The following is a 14,333-nucleotide window of genomic DNA, read 5'->3' as shown; positions in this document are numbered from 1 at the left end:
AAAGCAAGAAATCTATGTTCATATTCATAAGAAATATATGCCAAAAGAAGAGGCAACTGTACGACTCCGGCTATGATTTGAGCATGTGTTTTTAAGTCACTATCAAATAGTGATGATACCATGTGAAACTTATCCTTTCCCACCGGTGGCACCCGTCACAAACACATGCAACACCAAGTCAATCACCAAGAAAACAACCCACGGAAATATATGGTACAAAATAGGCAATTCCAGGAGGAAACAGACTTACATAATAAGTCTGATTGTTATTTCTTTCTCATTTCGTTAATGTATTAAATCTATTATGTTTATGTATGTATTTGTATTTGCATGTGTGTGTGTCGAGTCACACGTCCTACATTATATATCTTTGCAGTGCCATTACTTATGACCTAATTACTAATAATTCAATTTCTCTGTTGTTATTTACAGCCAAACGGATTTGACAGCGACCTGCACCCAGGCAGCATATGCAACATGTACCGGTAACACGGCCGCCCTCTTGTCTCTGTCCATCAACCTACAAGGTCCGTCCGGGTGTGCTGCAGGCGACATTATCCGCCCCTCCTTAACTCTTGCCCTCATACCTGTGGTTGCTTGTGTAACGTCCTTGTTTACACGGGTGTAAATAGAAGGTTACTATTAATAACTATCATGATAGTACTGGGTCCGTCCTGCTGTGCTGCAGGCGACATTATCCGCCCCTCCTTAACTCTTGTCCTCATACATGTGGTTGCTTGTGAAATGTCCTTGTTTACACGGGTGTAAATAGAAGGTTTTTATCAATAAATATTATGTTGGGAATCCTACAAGGCGGAGTATCGCATTAGCATTCGTGGCCATTTATTAGGTCCGAGAACAAACACATATAACTTTGCAGCCTGATGACAACACAGAAATGGCAGTGCTTATTCCCTTTAAATATATTATCAATATGAGTACAATCACTAATAACGAATGTTGCTTGATGTTATTATGTTGCACGTGTTTATGTCCACAGGGAACATGCGGTGTTGTATTCCATTGTTGTATACTGTCTGTACATGTATGTACATTTGTATACACCATGTGGTTCTACTATGTATATACGAAGATGTTCTAACAAAGTGTTTGTCAGAAATACAACCGTCATGTTTCTAGAGAGTTTTTTCGCGTTTTTCTACTGAAAATTGTAAACCACCAGTGACGTCAACCTATTTTTCTATATCGGATGTTATAATATCCCAGGTTTTGTTATCAAAACAACTTCCGTTTAAATTGTAACATATGAATGTTTGTCGCTAGAAATTTATTTTGCATTTGTCAAATTGCGATTAATCACAATGCTTTTAAGAATATTTTATTTCAAGTACGGTACAACAGATATTTTACGCCCGTTTCCTAAGGTTCGTCGGAAGAATGTTTGAAACATAGATATGTTGATAAATGTTGTTTTAAATTCTTTTCGGTTTAGAAGTAAGATAAAACACTTCCCCTCGGGTTTTTTATGATATTTAAAACCTTTATTCCATGGATGCGGGTTTTAAATATTATAGAAACCCTCGAACGTGCTTGATCCTGCACATATAATCTAGGCAGGTGAGTCACGGGTATACACTTACACCATGGACGTGATTCCAGTGTTCCCTGCCACATTTGTCTCCTCATACAGTGTTTACTGTGATCTGCCTATGATGTGACTATGATCTGACTCACATCTGCCTATGATGTAGCTATGATGCGACTATAATCTGACTATGATGTGACTATGATCTGACTATGATGTGACTGTGATGTGATTTTGATCTGACTATGATGCGACTATGATGTGACTATGATGAGACTATGATCCGACTATGATCTGACTATGATGAGACTATGATGTGACTATGATCTGACTATGATCCGACTATGATCCGACTATGATCTGACTATGATCTGACTATGATCCAACTATGATCCGACTATGATGTGACTATGATCCGACTATGATCTGACTATGATCCGACTATGATCCGACTATGATGTGACTATGATGTGACTATGATCCGACTATGATCTGACTATGATCCGACTATGATCTGACTATGATCCGACTATGATCCGACTATGATGTGACTTTGATCCGACTATGATCTGACTATGATCCGACTATGATCTGACTATGATCCGACTATGATCCGACTATGATGTGACTATGATGTGACTATGATGTGACTATGATCTGTCTATGATCTGACTATGATCCGACTATGATCCATGGATGTTTTGCATCATAGCCCTGAGTTTCTACAAAGTCGTGGTCTTAAAAGCATGGATCCCAGGTTAATTTCGACAGCCAACCTCTCGCCTTTAAAGAAGTGTTCTTTTTAATGATAATTCCAACAAACAATTATTTCAATTCGAAATAGGTGACGTATAGACAAGGTCAATTTGGGTAAAAAGTTAAACGGCGATCGATAAAATGGAAATGATTATCAAACGATAACAGGCAAATAATGCTGGATCTTAATAGAACGAAAAATGATGACTGGGCAGCCATAGAAAGCCAAGTTCGGTATCATGACATTCAATAGACTCTTGTCGGACGAGCTCGCGCAGATCCGGGGTAGAACGGGTCTGCAGCAACCCATGCTTGTCGTAAGAGGCGACGAACGGGATCGCGCGGTCAGGCCCGCTGTCTTGGTTGATGTATGTCATCGTATCCCAATTGCGCGGATCGATGTTCATGATATCAAACACTGGATTGTCTGGTCCAGACTCGATTATTTACAGACCACCGTCATTATAGCTGGAATATTGCTGAGTGCAGCGTTGAACAACAAACAAACGATAGCCCAGACGGGTATCCAATGTGTCGACATATCCTGAGATTTGAAGAGCCATTGAAGGAAGTCAGAGGTCATGTTAGAGTTCAATGAGACGGGAAAGCTTCGAATTTAGACACATACACAGTACATGCACGACGCATCCTACCTACATCAGCGAGTACTGTATGTGCGATTTTATTACTCGACGATTGTTTTTGAACCAAGAAACATCTTTCAACCTTCGACGGTTTTGACTATGGGACGCTATTCTCATACATCCCATCTGGTTGGTAGATAACACTTCCAAAATTCGACCAAATGACACAAACGATGACTTTATTTGGAAGAACTTAATAGGTAACTAATTCGCCTGTATGTTATGTCCCTTGGCGATATCAATTATTGTTTTGTCTGGTCCACGCTCACTTTTTTACAGCCCGCTGTGATATAGCTGGAAGTTATTCATAACACTCTACCAATCAGGTAATATCGGTTAGCGCCCTTCTTGTTATTCGATGGGTGCTATATGAACCTATATGCAGTTTCATCGTACGAACAATAACTGTGAATCAGAAAATATGGTTTCTAAGGCGTCCTGGAGGGCATGTGACTGTCCGGGCCATGAGAAACCACAGACAATCACGCGAGCGGTGGCCTCACACAATCGTCTTTGTTGAGTGCTTTCAAAGTGGACTCTCATTCAAACACAGAAAAATAGTGACCTGACAGGAGTGGCGCGTTCAAGACCTGACATCCCTCGTCTTGAGAGAAAACATCTACGAGTATGACATGCTTGTAGATTTTGAATGCCCTTCCAGTGCCCTGTCTTCAGGCAGAGCATCTTGCCTTGACGGCCAAACTAAAATGGTCAAGTCTTCAAACGTGTGTGTTACAAAGTAAATGTCATCTTTAACACAAGTTTCACTGTAAATACTTTAACGATAATCCTCACGTTGACGTTTTAAGTGTAATGGTTAATACTTATAACATGATTCTCGCGTTCTCTCTCAACAAATATTCACACTTCCATAAGAAGGCTCTACGCAAAGAGTCAATTGTTCGATTCCGACTAGATCATGAACATCTGCTTATGAATCACTATCGGAAAGTGATGGTACCAAGTGTCCGAACAACGGTGAGCGTATCCGGTCCCAGCGGTAGCACCCGTCACAAACACATCCGAAGGCAAGTCAATTGTTCACCAGAAAAAAAAATCACAGGAACATATGACACAAATCAAAATAGGTATAGTTGGGATATTCCTGTGTTCTGCGTTAAACATCACACAAACAACACAGTCAGTGGTCTGGAATGTTGATAATGCCAGGATCAATGCCTATTATAACCACTGCGCTGGGTTTCAGTTGAACACACGTACGTTTCATTTGTTTGGAATGAACGGTTATTAGTGCATCGCAACCGAGAATAACTAACACATGCTGACCCCGCTCCGAGGTTTTGTATGAGCTGGAGGGGTCACGGGGGACATCTGGCATCCTGCCAAGTGCACTTATAGATGTGTAAAGGCACGTCGTCACGGAGCCATGCTCCAATGATCAGGGGTTTCATAAAATAAGAATCAATTGATAACGAAAACGTGGTAATAGGTTCCAGGTTTATTAATAGCGGCTAACTGTACTAATAGTTGACAATAAAAGATAAGATAAACCCAATCTGCGCTAACAAGGATGGATCACTGATGAATTCCATCAGGGCAAATACAAAACCAGTGTAGCTACACAACTGTATTACAGCAATAAAACTCGGAGCAGCTGAAGCAACACTTTGACAAGATACGGACCAGATGCCTGGACGGCCAATTAAGTCGGCTGCGACCAATTAACACCCGAGTCAATTAACCCCGTCTGAGTAAGATAACGGGAAATAAACACTGCAGGCTTATACCTAAAATGAGTCCCTTAGACTACAAAATAGACGTTTACGTCTGAATATTATAATATTACTAAACTACAAACAGGCCACACCAAACTAAATAATCACCGTAAAATAACTAATGTACACACAACAGGAAACTGCCCACATTGCAAACAACAAGACACATCAGAACACGTACTCACTGCACACACTACCAAACACACCGAACAACACAACAGACCACCCTAAATCTTAAAACCGCACTTACACTAGAATCAATCCTAAATCCACAAAATAAATTAGAAAAATTTAAAGCCTTAGGCATATACCTAATTAAAACAGGACTAATTAGTCGCATTTAAACCCCAAATAAAATATTAAAACCAAAACTACCTAATCTAACAACCACCCAACACACACAGCTCCCTTAGTTCGTCCTCCACCCACTCTTGGCATTCATTCCAAATCTCAAAATTTCAAAATTACTATATAAGCAACCCCTAAAGCCCCCCTCCTGGGTTGCACAAACTCACTTTTCCCCTTTTCGGAAACACATTAAATAGCCTTGCCGGGACCGTGTGCGACATACGCTTGCAATCGGAAAGCGCACGTTAAATCTCCAATATAAGTAAGTAAGTAACTGAATATCAACTAGTCTTAATCGACAAAAGTTTTAGTCACTTTGATAGTTAATAGTTAATCAGGGGAAGGCTGGTTATCCACGGATTGCTAGAAAAAGAATTATAGACCTTAGTAACTATCTTCTTTATTCATTTCGCACTGTAGGCCATTGGCCCATGGTACATTTAAATACGTCCACAATGGTCATTAAAGAGCGTCTAATATTCATGGTATGGAATATATAGACTGAAAGCTTTTTTCATGTTTTCAGCGTGACATGCTGACAACAATGTGTTAAATTAATGTAATGTAGGATGAACATAATATATTCCCGGAATATATTTATGTCTAAGATTGTTATATGTTTTACAAGTTAACATCAAATGGTATTCGTTTTCGATAAAACAAATGTTACAGAGGTTACAAACCCTTTGGTCTCCTGGGACATTGTGATATCTACCCACTTCAATATGGAGTGTATGAGAACTACAACGATAGCGGGAAAGCGCAGTACAATTATCAATATTTATATTTAGAAGATACGGTGCATGCATTTTAGGACTGCTAGCAATATCTGAAGGTCATTCTTGTTCATGAATATATTCTAATCGTGATACAAATTCAAATAGTTTTGGATAAGAGGTGAGGTGAGGTGAAATTGGGTTTAACGTCGCGTCCAAGATTATTGCACTTATATAGCGACGTGCATGCACGTGTATGTGTGTGTGTGGCTGCTTGTACTAGTCCGGACTGATGCCGATTTATAGTGCTAGCTAACTGAGATACCATGCCGCAGTTTAACATGAATACCCCACTCAGACACAGTATACTGACTCCGAGCCGACCAGTCCTTGTTTTAGACCCTTAATGCCGAGCGCCAGACAGGGTAACAACAAGTACAATCTTTTAACGTCTTTTTGTATGACGCGGCCCGGGATCGAACCCGCTCTCCGGGCGGACGCCCTACCACTAGACCACGGAGGCGGTCTCTGCATCGGGAAACCTTGGTATGATGCTCATACATTGTGCATTGGCTTTAAGGCCAATTTAAAGGGTATTTTTGGATCTGTTTTTATCTTGAATACTGTTCACAAAGGTTTCAAAATACAAACTAGATGACGAAGCAGATTGGTTGATCATCATATTTTGATAACTCACTTTGTTCTTGTTTAAAGTCATGTGTTGTGTTGGGCGCAACCAGACCTGTGATGGTCCATGTCGCCCTACAACTCCAATACCTTCCTAACTTGGACCATCTTCCCGAGGCAAGAGCGTCCCCCAGCCTATATATCAAAGCCTGGATTCCACGCTTTCATACATGCTAGTGAACACGCCGTCCCCAGGAAGATGTTTAGGGCCTTGAGTCGCTGTGTTCAGGGCACCTGATACTGACCCTGTGGAGGCGTTGCTTCTTTTCGTCTTGCCAGACTCCGATGATACCTAGCAGTTCTTGGTTGGCGATTTCGTATGGCAGTTTAACTTCTAAAAGCGCTTTGTTGACGGCCCTGGCTGATTGTGTGGCAGCGTACCCGGGCAGCGTGTCTGTACTCATGCTGTCTACTACTGTTTTGTTCTGGCTCAGACTTGATTATTTCCCGTTCACTTCGAACTCACAGTACGACTGGACTGCTAAACACACTAAAAGCTATAATGGGATGTTTCCTCGTTGAACAGTTCAAACAATACTATTCGGAAAGCTAAACATTCTAAGTTATAAAGAGCGAGTGAGTGAGTTGGGTTTAACGCCACTTTTAACATTATTCCAGTTATATCGCGGCGTGTCAGCTTAATGTGGGAGGAAAGCCCGAAGTGATGCAGGTCTAAGACGTTTACCACTTCGGTGAAACCCAGGAGCACGGGTATGGTGCTGACTAACCTAGAAACATAATCGGGGCGAACCGGGATTCGAACCCACAATCATAGGTTTCTGGCGTGCCCAAGGGACGCAACTCTGCACAGCGAATCGCGGCGCCTTAGACGACTGGGCCACCCGTGTCCCGAAGTTATAAAGAGAGTGACTTATAGAAACTGTTCTCCTAAGATGTAAATGTGACATGATTGTTGTTTCCATTCGTGGGGAAATCTCGAGTGGCCAAGTTGCATTATTGAACTCTAATGACCTGACTCATTCCTAACAGAAGTAGTGTATGTATGCGAGCCAGCGTCAATACACCTCCACGTCGAAACCGGGGCAGTGGCTGGGTCAACAGCTACCACCGGAAAACAACAACCCAGGGTCGTCTAAAACGACAGGTCGTGGCCAAACAGATATATCCAGCCTACTGATACAAATCATCATCCTACAATAAAACATATGTTCACGGAAAAAAATAATTGCTTAAAATCCAAACTGAACAACTGCGATGCATTTGTCTAACTTCCGAAAGAAATGGAGGGCTGCGCCAGAATGTTGGCCAAATATTCGTGTATGCTTGTCGTGAAGGGTTGACAAATCTATTGGCACGGACATGGTGCCAGTATATTTCCACATCAAAATTGCACAATTTCAAGCATTGGGTCCCACGAGAGCCCCCGAGGTCAACAATACACACAGCTACTCAGGGGAGTAACTTTGATTAGGACCAGTGGATAGACCAGCTGGCTTCTCAAAAATATATATACATACATATGTATAGATGTACAGACATATATTTATCATCCAAAACTGGCTCCCACAGGAGATATCGCTTGGATTACATCAAGCGATATCTACACTGAAGATATCGCTGCAATGAAATTACATCACAATGCTTTGCAGACCATTGTGACGTCACTGGTTACCATGATGTCACAATCAAATGACATCACTAATGGCTCTGCTACTGAAGCTGATAGCAGTACTTTTTACACTGAAGACCCTGCTAATTACTGTCTACAAATTGAAAAAGTTGGAAGAATGATGTTGGATGATAAATAAAATCTCACCCTCGTGTCTTTTGATATCAAATATATCAACATTCGTTGATAAAAGTGGCAAAAATCCTCGGCAAGCCGCGGAATTTTTCCACTTTTATCAAATCGTGTTGATATATTTGATATCAAAAGGCACTCGGGTAAGATTCTCTATATGTTCAGTGAGAATGCGTAGATAATCATAGTAATAAGCAGGTGGTGACTTCGGACTTCTATTAGAAGAGGAATATTTCAGGGAGATTGTTTTAGTCTTTGGCGGTTTATTTGTGTCACTTTAAAAGCTTTTTGCTAAGCAGGGAGGAGGGTTATCATGCCCAACCCCCCTTACTTACCTGTTTACATGGATGACCTTGAACTTTTTGCCAATGGAGGATGCACGTTAAAAAAACAGATTCTCATTGGCATGTCCTTTAGACGCCAAGGCTCTCTAAATACAACGCTTGTTCCTAATACAGGTTATTTACCATCCCCAAACACACTCGTGTATATATATATGTTTTCATTTTGAAGGATATACAGCTTAGGACGATATAGATTTCTGAGGACATTTAAGGGAGGGCAATATGACATGAGATGTAGCACCAGAACATTTGTTTGGGTGTGTGTTTGTTGTTAAACGCCGCACTCAGCAATATTCCAGCTATATGACTGCAGTATATAAATAATCGAGTCTCGACCAGACAATCCAATGACTGACATGAGCATCGATCCACGCAATTGGGATACGATGACATGCATCAACCAAGTCAGCGAGCCTGACCACCCGATCCCGTTAGTCGCCTCTTTCGACCAGCAACGTGGGGTGCTATTGTGGTGTATGCATTTATCACCGGAAATGGTGATCCTCGGAAGTACTTCATGCTTGCGTTGTGTTGGATACCATTAAAGCGTAATTGCCGAAAATTCAGCATCACTTGATGCTTCGTCAAAGTCACAAGGAGAGTAGCAATAACCTGTTTCACTATCCATATTGAAGTAGTTTATACCAGGCAGGGGCACGGGCGGCCAAGTCGTGTGAAGAGCCGCAATTCGCTGTGCAGAGTTGCGTCCCTTGGGCACGACAAAAACCTTTTGATTTTGGTGTTGGAGACATCCGCGACTCAACCCTAACAACAAACAGTTGTAACTATGGCAACACGATACGCCAGTATTTGATGCTGACAGTAATTTAAATCTTTCTTGGTGGTTAAATAATCCTGTGAAAACTCGAAATAACGAAATGTGACGATATCTGAACCCTTTTATGAAAAACATAATGTTACTTACACTCCTCACCTCGACGATTGTCTCTCCGCGAATAAATCTGTATTTCTCGAATTACCTCCCTTCATTTATCCCGGTTGACAGAGATACATGTTGTTGTTTACGTACAAAAAGACACACATTTATAAGCTACGACATCTCATGACTGATATTTTGATTCCAATAGAGTCAACCTGCTGTTTCTAACAGGACACATAGATTGTCTCTGCGAAAAGGGAGCTTAATTTAAAAACGTATTCTTCTACTACTCAATTCGACTACTCGTGTCATAATTGATCCGCTGATTTATGGTTCGAATCCTTAATTCGTACAGGTTGTGTTTCCTGCTTTATAGGACCCTTGTTCGACCGTGGGTTTCACCCATGTGTGGGGGTCACTGGTTTGTCTTACTCAACTAAACGGTGCTGCCAGACACAAATGCTGATCCGGCGTAACGCAACATGCACTCACCAATAACCGTTTCCTTGTTTGTCTCCATAAGTATATCTGATGTTTGAAAATGCAGGCCGTCATTATATGGCTGAGACCGCCTCCGTGGTCTAGTGGTAGAGCGTCCACCCAGAGAGCGGAAGGTCCGGGGTTCGATGCCCGGCCGCGTCATACCAAAAGATAAAAGATGGAACTTGTTGTTACCCTGTCTGGCGCTCAGCATTAAGGGGCTAAAACAAGGACTGGTCGGCTCGGAGTCAGTATACTGTGTCTGAGTAGGGTATTCATGTTAAACTGCGGCATGGTATCTCAGTGGGCGAGCACTATAAATCGGCATCAGTCCGGACTAGTACAAGCACCCCCACACACACGTGCATGCACGTCGCTATATAAGTGCAAGAATCTTGGACGCGACGTTAAACCCAATTTCACCTCACCTCATTATATGGCTGAAATATTGCCGATAGAGCAACGCTGTCTTCCATTCCCGTCCTCTCTCGGGACCTTTCTACTTGGGAGTCACCGAACAACACAAATTACCAAACGCCTCTTTTATTTTCACCCTTTGCTGCGAATCTCAACGTAGCGAAAAGACCTTTGCCGGCAAAGATACACGGCAACGACAAGGGAGATAACCACGACGAATCCCAGTAACGCCAAAGCAACTAGTGGCGAAAACTTTCCATGCTGTCTGTTACCTCCCCTAGGTGCAGTGACTGTCGTACACGATGCCGTAGTGCTCAGTTCGGGCGTTGTCGATATCTGTGACGTCGTCTCAAGAGAGTTAAAGGGACGACCGAGGCTGGAGGCGAGAGACTTGGCAAGACCAATGGTCGTGAACACTGTGATAATGTTTGCTGTTTTCTTCGTGCTCTTTCGCATGTCGTGTTCCATGTCATCTCTTCTCCTTCTCTCATTCACACAGGAGCTGCCACCACACACCGAGGAACAAAGTGTAAAATTACACTCAAACTTAAGATATGACTCTGCTGACAGCGTAACCGACTCAAAGTAAGGACTCAATGCTTCCAAGCCATACGAGATGAAGCCACTCCTCCTGGGGAAGATAATCCCATCCCCACAGCCTGCCCTCAGCAGCGCGTACCTGTGGCCCGTGTCATTGCCCACCATGTCACAGGAGGAGGGGCGAAGTCCAAGCTCCCCTGCTGCTCCGCTTGTGGTCAGTTTGAGTCGTATCTTCTTTCCCAGCAGAAGCCGGGACACTTGGTGATTGAGAATGTCGACCACCTCCATAGTTATTTTAGAGGATGCCTCAACTCCCTGATGAGACTGTAGTTCCTTTGGAGCAATGCGACGCCATGAACTTCGTGATACCAAACTCGTTTTGTTTGCTAAAGCTTCAAAGGTACATGTAACTTGGTAATCGCTTTTTCGAGTGTGTATGTATTGGGTTTTTTTACCACGGGATATCTCAATTAGAAGGTTATAAGTTTTAGAATTCTTGCGTTTCTCAAACACACACTGATCAGCTGCCGACTTCGCCCCATTGTAGAAGACAGGGAGCATGAAGTGTATTCCGTCTTTGGAAGTAAAAGGAACAATTCTATTATCCTTGCAGACACCAACGATGTGAAGATTAATGTCTGTTACAATTTCTATCCATGCTTCTTCTTGAATACTGCTGCCACAGTGAGGGACAATCAGCACGATAAAATCCTCTTTCTCTTGAGGCCTAAATGTAGTAGGACCGGAACTTGTTGGCACAGTCGGTGGCTTTGAGGAACGTGTTGGCGCAGTCGCTGGCTTTGAGGAACGTGTTGGCGCAGTCGGTGGCTTTGAGGAACGTGTTGGCGCAGTCGGTGGCTTTGAGGAACGTGTTGGCACAGTCGCTGGCTTTGAGGAACGTGTTGGCACAGTCGCTGGCTTTGAGGAACGTGTTGGCACAGTCGGTGGCTTTGGGGAACGTGTTGGCACAGTCGGTGGCTTTGAGGAACGTGTTGGCGCAGTCGCTGGCTTTGAGGAACGTGTTGGCACAGTCGGTGGCTTTGAGGAACGTGTTGGCGCAGTCGGTGGCTTTGAGGAACGTTTTGGCACAATCGGTGGCTTTGAGGAACGTGTTGGCGCAGTCGGTGGCTTTGAGGAACGTGTTGGCGCAGTCGCTGGCTTTGAGGAACGTGTTGGCACAGTCGGTGGCTTTGAGGAACGTGTTGGCGCAGTCGGTGGCTTTGAGGAACGTGTTGGCACAGTCGGTGGCTTTGGGGAACGTGTTGGCACAGTCGGTGGCTTTGAGGAACGTGTTGGCGCAGTCGCTGGCTTTGAGGAACGTGTTGGCGCAGTCGCTGGCTTTGAGGAACGTGTTGGCACAGTCGCTGGCTTTGAGGAACGTGTTGGCGCAGTCGCTGGCTTTGAGGAACGTGTTGGCGCAGTCGCTGGCTTTGAGGAACGTGTTGGCGCAGTCGCTAGCTTTGAGGAACGTGTTGGCACAGTCGGTGGCTTTGAGGAACGTGTTGGCACAGTCGGTGGCTTTGAGGAACGTGTTGGCGCAGTCGGTGGCTTTGAGGAACGTGTTGGCGCAGTCGTTGGCTTTGAGGAACGTGTTGGCGCAGTCGCTGGCTTTGAGGAACGTGTTGGTGCAGTCGGTGGCTTTGATGAACGTGTTGGCACAGTCGGTGGCTTTGAGGAACGTGTTGGCACAGTCGGTGGCTTTGAGGAACGTGTTGGCGCAGTCGCTGGCTTTGAGGAACGTGTTGGCGCAGTCGCTGGCTTTGAGGAACGTGTTGGCACAGTCGGTGGCTTTGAGGAACGTGTTGGCACATTCGGTGGGTGTGAATGATGTTCATGGATCTGCCTTGAATCCGGTGAGGTTGACCCACGGGGCCCTGGATAAATTCTACCCGACGGCATGGCAGTGGTAGTGTTCGTAAATGGTTTTAAATCACATGTTATCTGAAACAGTGAATATCGGTGATCTGACCAGTAAACAGTCACAATCGCTGCATACCTCTGTACATCTGTTCCTGGTACAGTGTAAGAGCCGGGAAACGTGCACGGTAGGATCACACCTGTTGTGTGTATTGTCGCAAAAAAAACATAATGGATGTTGTTGTGTCTGTCGTTGTAGTCTTTCGTGAACACTCTAAATCCCTCGACACACCCAATCCACACCATTGCCACATGGGGTTCGTTCGCGTCATATAGATTTCCAACTGTAACCACGGTTATCTCATCAGATGTAGAGCCGCAATCCGTATTCAGTCGCAGTCTCGTGTGCCGAACATCGACATGGGTCGCCTGCAGTCAAAATAGTGTCATTAACCTGAGGCAACAAATGCGATTCAATTTAGCAGTTAATACTTCTACATCTAAGTGTTTACATATATGCTGGACATGACATGACACATTGGACAGGTCACACTTGACAGGACATGAAATAGTGGACAGGACATGACATGCTGGACAGGACATGACGCGCTGGACAGGAGAACACGACACAGTAGACAGGACATGAGACACTGGACAGGACATGAAATACAGGACATGAAATACAGGACATGAAAGGACAGGACATACTTGACAGGACATACTGGACAGGACATGACACACTGGACAGATTGACATGGCGCATTAAACAGGACATGATACACTGGACATGACATGACACACTAGGCGCATTAGACAGAACATGACACATTGGACAAGACATGGCACACCAGACAGGACATGAAACGTGTTAACACGTGCGCACTGCATAGGACATGATTCAGTAGACAGGGCATGATAGGCCATGATACACTGTAAAGGACATGACGCACTAGTCAGGACATGACACACTAGGCAGGACATGGCAGGACATGACAGGAGATGACAGACCATGACATACTGGACTAGACATGACGCATTAGACAGGACATGACGCATTAGACAGGACATGACACACTGGACAAGACATGGCATACTGGACAGGCCATGACATACTTGACAGGACATGATAAACTGGACAGGACATGACACATTCTACAGGACATGACACATTACACAGGACATGGCATACTAGTCAGGAGATGACAGGAGATGACAGACTGGACTAGACATGACCCACTTGACAGGACAGGACATACGCGTTAGACAGGCATGACGCATTAGACAGGACATGACACATAAACCAGGACATGACACATTAGACAGGACATGGCATACTAGTCAGGAGAAGACAGACCATGACAGACTGGACTAGACATGACAGACTTGACAGGAAAGGACATACGCGTTAGACAGGCATGACGCATTAGACAGACATGACGCATTAGATAGAACATCACAAACTGGACAAGACATGGCACACTAGACAGGAGAGGACGTACTGGACATGACCTACTGAACATGACAGGATATGCAATGACATACTAGACATGACATGACACACTATACAGGATATGATACACTGGACATGACATGACACATAAGACATGACACGGTGTTTTA

Source organism: Haliotis rufescens, unplaced genomic scaffold (genome assembly GCF_023055435.1).
Source record: "Haliotis rufescens isolate VD_foot unplaced genomic scaffold, xgHalRufe1.0.p SCAF_4, whole genome shotgun sequence".
Classification (NCBI taxonomy): Eukaryota; Metazoa; Mollusca; class Gastropoda; order Lepetellida; family Haliotidae; genus Haliotis; species Haliotis rufescens.
Note: the sequence above shows the minus strand (reverse complement) of the source record.